This window comes from Narcine bancroftii, chromosome 3 (genome assembly GCF_036971445.1).
Source record: "Narcine bancroftii isolate sNarBan1 chromosome 3, sNarBan1.hap1, whole genome shotgun sequence".
NCBI lineage: Eukaryota > Metazoa > Chordata > Chondrichthyes > Torpediniformes > Narcinidae > Narcine > Narcine bancroftii.
In genome coordinates, this window is record NC_091471.1 from 156,599,855 (window position 1) to 156,610,605 (window position 10,751).

Below are 10,751 nucleotides of genomic sequence, written 5' to 3' on the forward strand. Positions count from 1 at the left end.
GAGCAGACACTGACCTCGAGGGTCAGGAGCTCCTCGCCACCACAGTGTCCTGTTCCTTCGTGCAGGTAAGGCCTTCTTTCTTCTCTGACGACTTTTCTACTTTTTTTCCAGTTGTTTTTACTTTCTCCTTCTTGGAAGCCATCTCTTCTCTGTATCTTTATCTTCCATTTCTACTTTTGTTCAGCTTTGGTTTTTCCTAACTTTTTTCCTATTTTCCTGCAGAGGGCTGGTTTCCCTGACTGGCCACTACTCCATCACGTGACTCCTTTTTGGGTTAGGGTCTGTTAAATACAAGAAAAAGCAGGAGAGCAAATACAATTCAGAAGAAAAAAGGTTCTTTTGCATTGGCCGGGAATCGAACCCGGGCCTCCCGCGTGGCAGGCGAGAATTCTACCACTGAACCACCAATGCAACTGATTGTGAAAAAACCTCCTGTCTCCTTATTCACTAGTTATAGTATTTGCAAGTTATGTCTCTTCTACATTGTGTATTAGGGCAGAAATTACAGGATCAGCTGTAACTCATTAAGACTTTTCCAGGCTACTCTGTTGCTCATAGTTTATTTTCTTCTTTAATCATCTTTACCTGCACTTTCACCATGTCTCTATATTCACTTACCATGCAGAACTCAAGAGAATACAGACCTAGGCTTCAGTCCACCGCAGAGCCCTGGAGGTCCGGCTTGACCTTCTCACAACTGCTGATTCTGCTGCCCCACAGGTCTAAGGCCCTGGGTTTAATCCTGATCTCTGCAACACTGTAGAGTTCAAATATTCTTCATCTGACTCTGGGTTTCCTCCTACTTTCCAAAGGTAGGTTGAGTTCCAACACAAGGTGAGCCAAGAGACTAAAAACTACACTAGCTTCAATCATTGTTAAACAGGAAAGTTCAGAGATTAATTGGTGGAGAGAGGAAACAGGAGGCTTAATGTTGAGGGAGGGGATAGGAAAAAGGATCAGGGAAATTGAATGTGGAAGTTTGGGATGTGTGTGTGTGTGTGTGTGTGTGTGTGTGTGTGTGTGTGTGTGTGTGTGTGTGTGTGTGTGTGTGTGTGTGTGTGTGTGTGTGTGTGTGTGTGTGTGTGTGTGTGTGTGGCACTTCCAGGTATATTTCTGGGCCAGATGCTTTCTGAGGATTCGCTCTCTTCGTTTCTGATAGATATCTTCCTCCAATATGCATTTCCCGTGACAATTTTCACATTTACCTTCCGGAGTGGCCATTCACACAGGAAGGACATTTACACTAAATACCTGAATTGCTGTATTTTGATCGGCTGGATATGGGTCGACGTCGACCATGATGTTACCCTGTGTGCAACATACAGCATCACTGCATCGACTTCATCAGTGACGTCATTCATCTGCATCCAAAAAAGCTTCCACAGATCGTGTTAAAGTTAGCTGCGAGTATGTATAGCATTACTTGAACATTCATGCACATTTAAAAATCCTGTGTTGCAGTGTCGCGAGCTGACCATGTCTTCATGTACATTGTTGTGGACCGCCTGCAGTTCAGTTTAGAATGCAGGAAGTCCCCAAAATTATCTAGGGCTGCTGCAGGAAAAATTTTGGAAGGGAATGAGTCACTCATTTCAGTTCCTAACTTTTTAACACAGTCTGGGTTGCGGGAATTTTGCGAAAATTTCTCATTACGCAGTGGCTGTGTAAAAAACCATATTTTACTCCTCAAAAGTGAAATGAAAGCAAGTTAACCTTGAAGTTGAGGGACAGTGTAGAAGGAGTTGGCCTCAACCATCTTACCCTGATGGAACAGCAGAGACCTTCACCTCTCCAACCCCTGCCTGAGCTAGCTGTGTTTACAGGGTGGTATCAGGTTAAGATTTATAGAAATGTTCCATTTAAAAATTAATGCAAATATTGTGTCCCTCCAGTGGCTCATCAGTAAGTACCTCCCATGGAATGTTTTTTTTAAAACCAAAAATGGACTTTATTCACAATAAATTATTTACAAAAGGAAAGTGTAAATTTTTTTGAAAAATAACCAAAATGCTGCTTTGCAAAATATGTCAGCACTGTTTTTATTGAAAATTAGCCATGGCTATTGTGATGTTTCTTTTATTGTAATTAAGAAACTTGGGTTCTTTTATAACAACTATTCTTTAATATTTAAAGTACATACAACCTCATGGAGGCATCCATTTTGAATCTACTCCTAGTTGCAACAACTCATCTCCAAGTCCCTCTAGTGGTCAGGAATATCACTAGCATTCTATCATTACATCCCCTATCATTGAGATGTTTAATCTAACAACATGACACACTAATACAGTGTTCATTTCAATTTAAAGTTTAACACAAATATAAACACAACATCACCAGCACAAACCCTTGAAGTGTGCAATTCTTTTTCTTTTAGAGATTAAGCCTGTCAGGTGCTTTGATAACACGTGTGGATCTTCTTAACACAGGTGCTTGTGCCAGCCCTGCTGGTCCACTACTATCTAGCACTGGTGCTGTTTCCTCTGTGGCTGTGCAGGTTGGATCTTCTCCATTTGTCTGTTCCTGCAGAGCTCATTATGTATGGTCCACAGTTGACCAGTGTGTGCAGAGGCACAGCATCCCCTGGACAAGGCATCTGGAGGGATGTTAAGGGCTCCTGGCTGAGAGGTGATGTCATAATTGTAGGTGGAGAGTTCGATCCTCCACCTAGCAATTTTGTCATTCTTGATTTTTCCCCTCAAGACGTTGCTGAACACGAATGCGACCAAGCACTGGTCAGTGAGGAGTGTAAATCTTCTACCAGTCAGGTAGTGCCTCCAGTGCCTTATGGCTTCTACAATGGCTTAAACCTCCTTTTCCACTGATGGGTTCCGGAGCTCGTGGCTTTGTAACATCCGTGAATAAAAGGCAACCAGCTTGCCCTCCTGATTGAGCGTAGCGGCCAGGGCTACATCCGAAGCGTCACTTTCCACTTGGAAATATTCTCATCCACCATGTGGATGGCTGCTTTCACAATGTGGCTTTGGAGGTAATGAAAAGCTGTCTGGGCTTCATCCAAGAGGAGTAAAGTAGTGGCCTTTAAGAGGGACAAACTTGTCGGCGTATTGAGGGACCCACTGGGTGTAATATGACAAAAACCCCAGGCATTTCCTCAAAGGCTTTGTGGTCCCAGGGAGGGGGAGCTCTAACAGGGGGTGCATCCTATCGGGATCAGGGCCAATGACACCATTCTCCAACACATAGCCAAGGATAGCCAGACATTTAGTTCTGAATACACACTTGTCGGAATTATGTGAGATTCAGGGCTCTTGCCGCATGGAGAAAGCACTGGAGATTGGTGTCATGGTCTTCCATGGTGTGGCCATAGATGGTGACATTATCGAGGTAGGGGAAGGTAGCCTTCAACTCATACTCGTCCACCATTCAGTCCATCTACCACTGGAAGGTAGACACCCCATTGGTAATGCTGAAAGAGACCCTCCAGAACTCAATTACTAGCCTGGACTTGTTTTCCCTCTTTATAACCACCACTTGTGCTCTCCATGGGCTGGTGCTAAGCTCAATGATTCCCTCCTCCAGGAGGCACTGGGTCTCCGTCTTTTTGAACTCCCTGTCTGCCGCGCTGTTCCTTCTGCTCTTGGTGGCAATAGGCTTACAGTCAGAAGACAGGTTTGGAATAGAGGGGGAGGGGGGATGTTCAGTGTGGAGAGGCTGCAAGTGGGTCTTGGTTTTGAGGGCCCTCCATTCTGAACCGTTATCGTGGGAAGGGGACCAGAAAACTCCAAGGTCACACTTTTAAGGTGACACAGGAAGTCCAGACCCAACAGTACCAGAGCACACAATTCATACAAAATATACAGACAAAATTTACAAAATTCCTTCCCTCAAATGATAAATGAGGATTTGATAATTAGAAGGATACATTTTTAAGTTATATTTTCATACAGTCCGTGAGTCATGGAGCCCGTGTTGATTAGGCACTTGGTAGAATGTCCGTTTACCTTCACCGTTACCATAGAGTTACTGAGCTGGTGAGGTCTGGTGAGGAACACCTTGTTCCTTGCTCAAGAGGCCCCCTCCATTCTAAGTTGACCTTTGCAGGTAAGATGACACCAACCTCATGGCATGGCCAGATGGCCACCAAGCCTTGTCACGCCATTTCCGAAGGCGGCGGGTCACACAGCAGGTGATCTTGGGGCTGGAATTGGATCCAGGAGCGGTGCAGGCTGTGGACTTCCCCAGACCTCTCTTTGCTCGGCGGACCCTCACCCAATGTCTCCTCTTTCCACAGCTGGAGCACATCGAGTCTTTAGTAGGGCAATGAGCTCAGGCTTGCTGACCTTTTCTGCAGGAAAAGCACTCCCTGGCACTGGAAGCAGCAGCCATTAGAGCAGGGGTAACCGGAGCGGGAGCGGCCGATCCTCGGAGGTGCTCACCTGAGATCGTGAGTTTTCTAATTTTGAGATCGTCGTTTTCGAGCCTGACCTGTTCCAGTGATTTAGCCAGCTTGACATGATTAGTGAGGCCCTTCTTTCCCGTCTCAAGTAGTTGCTGCCTCATGTACTTCGAGCGAACTTCTGCAACAAGAGTGTCCCGGATCTGTACGTCTTCTCGGACATGGCCTGAAGCCACTTCATACCTGCACAGATCCAGCAGGTAGTCGTTGATCGACTCTCTGGGCTGTTGGTGACGTAGAGTGAGCCGGTGCCTCACTAGAACCTCATTTGGTGCCTTCATGTTGCGAGTATTCGGTGCCGCTATGGCAGTTTCGTACATCTGGCAGTCTCTGATGACTGCGTACCCCTTCATTCATACCCTGGAGATAAGCGCCAACCTCCAGAGTTCGTCTGATTTGAAGATGTCCCTGGTTGCGTTCAGGTTGGCCTGGAAGCAGTCTAGCCAATATGCGAACTCCTCAGCCGCATCGGGGGACTGGGCGTCTATTAGCAGCATGCTGGGCTTGAGTAACGCCTCCATCCTTGTTTTAAAAGCTAATAAAATTGTAGCATAGATAAAAGCTCTCACACAACTGGAGGGAGAACAAACACTTTTATTAGCTTTCAACAATGGGTAGGGATCACAAATAGGCTTCAGAGGGGTTCTTTAGAAAGAGTTCTTTAGAAAGGGAGTATGCTGCAGAGGGAGTGTCAATTGAGACGGTGTGGGTGGAAGTCAGAAATAGAAAGGGAGCAAAACTGTACTAGGTTTGTTACCTATAGAGAGATGAAGGGTAACCTCTCTGACGGGGATAATGGAACCTCCTTTCCCCACTACGGAAATCTGTGGTTCAATGATCTTTCCAAAGAGCATACATGGTGGAAGTGGGGATCTCATAAATCTAGACACAATCCATGATGGCACGCATTAAGGCCATGTACATGTTCCTTCAGGTCACTGGCAAGTTGGCATTGCTGTGCTTTGTCTCAGCCCTGTAAACCTGTGTGGGTGCTCCCTGCTCTATGTACTCTAGCCCCTCCAGGAGCATAATAGCTTTCCAGGTAACTTTTCCCATGAGGAGCAAGACCACCTCTCTAAAGTTGGGGCATGTGATGGTGACTAAGTAGCCCGCCAAGGCACCAGTCACACTCGTGTTCTCGGGGAAATGGCGCTCGTGGGTGCCCCTGTAGATGCCTGTGATTAATGCCCACTAATCTCCCTAATGACCCTTGTCCCTTCACTGATGGTGTCCCATTGGGCCAGCTGATTAGGTCTCATTCTAGAAGGGTAGGGAACTTGGCCCGATCCATAGGGTGGTGCCATCACTGGCCCCTTCTGGCGGCGCATGGTTGCTAATCATCTGTTGATCAGACATACTGCTTTGCTTCCAGGTGAGAGAGATGGTCATTTGGGGGTCACTTGTCCCACAGCCATAGCAGCCACGCGGTTAGGTGTTCGCCCAGCCGCTGGTGGTATCTGACCCCCTAACCCATTTATCACCTTGGGAACTCTCACGTTTCTACAATTTTTAAAATTTTAATTTCTTTTAATTTAATTCAATTAGTTTATACATAGATTTTATTTACAAGTAACTGTTTTGATGCAGCAAGCAAAGATTTTATTACACATCTACATTGAACAATGTGTATGACAATAAACTCATGATTGTAGAATAAATAGGAGCTGAGATGATTCATACAAAGTGTGGCCAACATCGCCATCTGCTGGCCATAATGGAGAATGCAGAATCTGATGTGGCCATAATGGAGAATGCAGAATCTGAACAGAGAGCAAGTTGTGGCGGGGGCGGGGGGGCTGGTTTAACAAGAACATCTGCAAATCATAAGGTGAGTGCCATGCACAAACATGTTGGAGCAATTCAGCAGGCCAAGTTGCTTTTTTTTTGGCTGCTGCGTGACCTGCTGAGGTTCTCCAGCACGTTTGTGTATGGTGTAATAAGGGAGAGTCAGCAAAGTGAGGAGAGGGAAAGTGAGGGAGCTGGGGGGAAGGCACTGAGAGGAAACAGGATAGGAAGGATAAGAGAGTGAGAGTGAGAGAGTCAGAGAGAGTCAGAGAGACGGAGAAATAAAGTATATGGCTACTCAGACAGAAATGTGGCATAACATCCTTTCAAAAGTTAAATAGATTGTTATGGTAGGGGATTCTTTAGAAAGGCTGAAATGAATTGTCATTTTGGAGACCTGGCTCCTGAACTGGGCCAAACCGGACTCCTCTATTTCACACATGTTCAAAAACAAAGCCTACCTTGCCACCTGCCGCTGTTCACACCTGGGCCCTTGTTTCAGGACTTCCTGCTGCTGGAGTGCCTGCAAGGAAGAAGCATTAAATGGCACTTGTGTGGCTCTGTCCAATGTCACTGACCCTGCTGTGTTTTGTAGAGGCCCTCATTTAGTACCTCGCCTTCTTCCTATGACACCAAACATAAATTCCATTTTTGTCCTCAAGTAGTCCTCTCCTCTCTCCTCTCCTGAGTCATTCTCTTCTTTCTTTCTTTCTTTCTTTCTTTTTCAATCTTTTTATTATTATTATAATTTATAAACACATACAGTTCAAAGAGATATAAAAAATACATAGTAAGTAATGAATTCTTCTTCTTTGGCTTGGCTTCGCGGATGAAGATTTATGGAGGGGGTAAAAGTCCACGTCAGCTGTAGGCTTGTTTGTGGCTGACAAGTCCGATGCGGGACAGGCAGACACGGTTGCAGCGGCTGCAGGGGAAAAATGGTTGGTTGGGGTTGGGTGTTGGGTTTTTCCTCCTTTGCCTTTTGTCAGTGAGGTAATGAATTAATACAGAGATATTAAACAATAATATTACAGAATAAAAATATATCATAAAAAAAAATTTTTGATCAGTTTAGGGTGTGAACTATCTCTAAAAAAAAGATATAATTAATAACAATATATGAAAAAAGAGAAAAAAAAACCCCAAAAAAGAAGTAAAAACAAATCTGAATTTAAAAAAAACTTTAAAAAAACTTTAAAAAAAACCTACAGATATAGCTAAACCACGCCGATCACTCCGATCTCATCTTACAGCCCAATTATCATACATAATCATAGAAAGAAAACAGAGCCAGATCAACTCACCACAAATGAAAATATTGAATAAATGGTCGCCAGGTTAACTCAAACTTAGAAGGGGATTCATAGACAGAGTTTCTAATTTTCTCTAAATTTAAACATAGTATAGTTTGGGTAAACCATTGGAAAACAGTGGGAGGATTAACCTCTTTCCAATTTAATAGTATAGATCTTCTAGCCATTAGTGTAAGAAAAGCAATCATACGATCCGCAGGAAGAGATAAATAAGTCAAATCTATCATAGGTAATCCAAAAATTGCAGTAATGGGATGTGGTTGTAAATCAATATTCAAAACAGTAGATAAAATGGAAAAAATTTCCTTCCAATAATTCTGTAAAGAGGGACAGGACCAAAACATATGTGTAAGGGAAGCTATTTCCAATTGACATTTATCACATATAGGATCGATATGAGAATAAAAACGATGGAGTTTATCTTTAGACATATGAGCTCTATGAACAACTTTAAACTGTATTAGTGAATGTTTTGCACATAGAGAAGAAGAGTTTACCAGTCGCAGAATTTTATTCCAATTTTCATTAGAAATATGAAGGTTGAGTTCTCTTTCCCAATCATTTTTAAACTTTTCAAAAGTCCCAGAATTTATTTTTGTAATTATATTATATAATTTAGATATCACACCTTTTGGAGGGAATTTTGAATATAGTATATCCTCTAAAACAGTCGTAGTCTCCCGATTGGGAAAAGAGGGTAAAGTCGAAGATTCTCTTCTTTCAATGCAAGCATTAACCCCCGGTTTAAACCCACCTCCTCACAGCCCCTTTGGCCTTCCTAGTGCCTAGTTTGATTTCTTTCCTGATATCTCTATATCCCCTCTAACACCCTGTCTGACTGTTGCTTCCTGGACCTTACAAATGCTGCCTTTATCTTCTTGGCTGTTCATTCTGTCTGGGCACCCGCCAACCAGATGGCAACAACAATGTCCTCCAGTTTCTGTTTGGCAAGAGCTGGGGGGAGGGGTGGGGTTCATTGGGAGCAGCTGTTATCAGGCACATCTAAGCTGGACATGGTCCTTGTTTAAGGGCCAACTAAATCAAGTCTTGGACCAGCTTGTTCCAACGTGAAGAATATAGATAGCAAGCGAGGCTCTAAAGAGAGGTCATGAATTTAGTAAATACACAAAAATGCTGGAGAATCCATGGCAGTTCTTTGGGAGCCCTTCATCAAGCTATGAGTGAGAAGCAGGCAGGTGCTTGAATAAAAAGGTTGGGTAGGAGGGAAGAAGAGGTGGGGGGTAGGAGTGCAGGCAAGGGGCCATTGGTAGGAAGGTAGGAGAGATAACCTGATCAGGGAGAGGGTAGCTCTGCTAATGCAGAGCTGGGTGCAAGGAGACAGGATAGAGAAAGAGGGAGGGACAAGAGTGGGGGAGCTGGAGGTACAGGGATAGCAATAAGAGGGAGTGGGGCAAACAGTGGCACCCCCTTCAAGTGGTGCCCAGGGCATGTGCCCTGGCTGCCATACCCTAGATATGCCTATAGGGGTGCATTCATCTTAAATTGGTTGTGGTGTTTTGGGGGGATGTGAATGCAACAAATACAACCCTTGAAGCAACATGCTAGTAGTTGGCTGCTTCGGGAATTTGCATGTGACCAACGCCAGTGGGCTGATATCGCCTCAAACCGTGCATCTTGGCGCCTCACAGTTTGGAGGGCAGCAACCTCCTTTGAAGAAGACCGCAGAGCCCACCTCACTGACAAAAGGCAAAGGAGGAAAAACCCAACACCCAACCCCAACCAACCAATTTTCCCCTGCAACCGCTGCAACCGTGTCTGCCTGTCCTGCATCGGACTTGTCAGCCACAAACGAGCCTGCAGCTGACGTGGACATTTTTTACCCCCTCCATAAATCTTCATCCGTGAAACCAAGCCAAAGAAGAGGTAAATAAAGGTCTTGGAAAAATGCAGGAATCTGGATACATGGTGATGTTTTGAGGAATAAGTTTATTGAATTTCAAACAGAAAGAATAACAAAATGTAATTCAGAAATGTGAAACTTTGTGGTAGTAAGAACCTTCAACCTAAATGGTTTTGTTTTGGAATCCGTATTCCATAAATGGATAATTGTTTTGCAGAATCTGTATGTCAAAAATATGAAGCAGGTCATTTCAGGAATGAGGGTGTCATGAAGGTTGCTTCTATTAGAATGCTTATTCCACCCATGAAACTATTATTTTAGTGGGCAATGTGCGCAGTTAAATAAATCTTTAGAGTGTTTTGGAGAAGGAACACAATTTTGAGAAAGTGTGGTGCTTTGAGAATATTTAAATATTTGCAGGATTTAATTTGAATGTTTGTGTAAAGTGCAGACCATAATGATGAACTAACAACAGTCCAAATCAAAATGCTTCCGCAAGACTTGGTGGTGGGAGGGAGGGAGAGCATTTGTTGTGGAAATTACCTCTGTGGGGGGGAAGGCAGGGTGAATCTCTAGCCCCTTTCACACTTGCCATTCAGTGTCCTGGGATAGGAATGGGGGTTTGGCTTTTCACACTTGACCACTCCTTACTGGGATACTGAATGCTTTCTCACTTGCAAGGGGCCATCCCCAGGGTTACCTTCTACCGGTGATGTCATGACTCATCATGAGTGATGATGGACCTGCCCTAAATTCTGATCAATGTATTATGATCTTACATTTGAACAAATTAATCATGCCCAATTATGTACAGCACAATATGAGCCCTTCAGCCCCTGTTGTTGTGCTGACCTATATAAACCTTTATGAGGGACTGTGGGAAAGAGCTAACAATAAATAGCAATAGTGGACAATTTTTAAACAGCGTGGGAAAGTTGGTAGCGCTAAAGCACTCATTTTATACAGCGTGGGACAATCGTGTATAATTTATAAATACCGTGGGAAAAATCAATGGTGGACCTGCCCTCCCAGAATTCCATGCAGCAAAGAAAGGATTTTATGCCCGGCTGCAAGCACAGAGCATTCATGGAGGGGTTTCTCTGCCGCACAGTATTCTAGGAAGTCAGGTCCGCCATTGCTTTTTCCCATGGTGTTTACAAATTGTGTACTATAGCACTACCAATTTTCCCCTGCTGCTTAAAAATGTTCTGCTATTGCTATTTATTTCCTCTCTCTCTCTCCCACTGTGACTTTCCCGTGGCAAAGTTTATAACTTCATTTTAATCTTTTCTTCCTTCACTTTCCTGTACACATGCAAAAACTTGGGTCATTTCAATCCCACAATGCAATTACCCATTTCACACTTCCCTGATTG

The 10,751-nt window shown here is 44.0% G+C and overlaps 1 non-coding gene across 1 annotated transcript; it reads right to left on the reverse strand.

The window, feature by feature from the left end:
- Positions 1 to 340: 340 nt before the first annotated feature.
- Positions 341 to 411, reverse strand: trnag-gcc (transfer RNA glycine (anticodon GCC)). Its single transcript has one exon. It is a non-coding gene; the product is annotated as a tRNA-Gly (tRNA).
- Between the last annotated feature and the right edge of the window lie 10,340 nt (positions 412 to 10,751).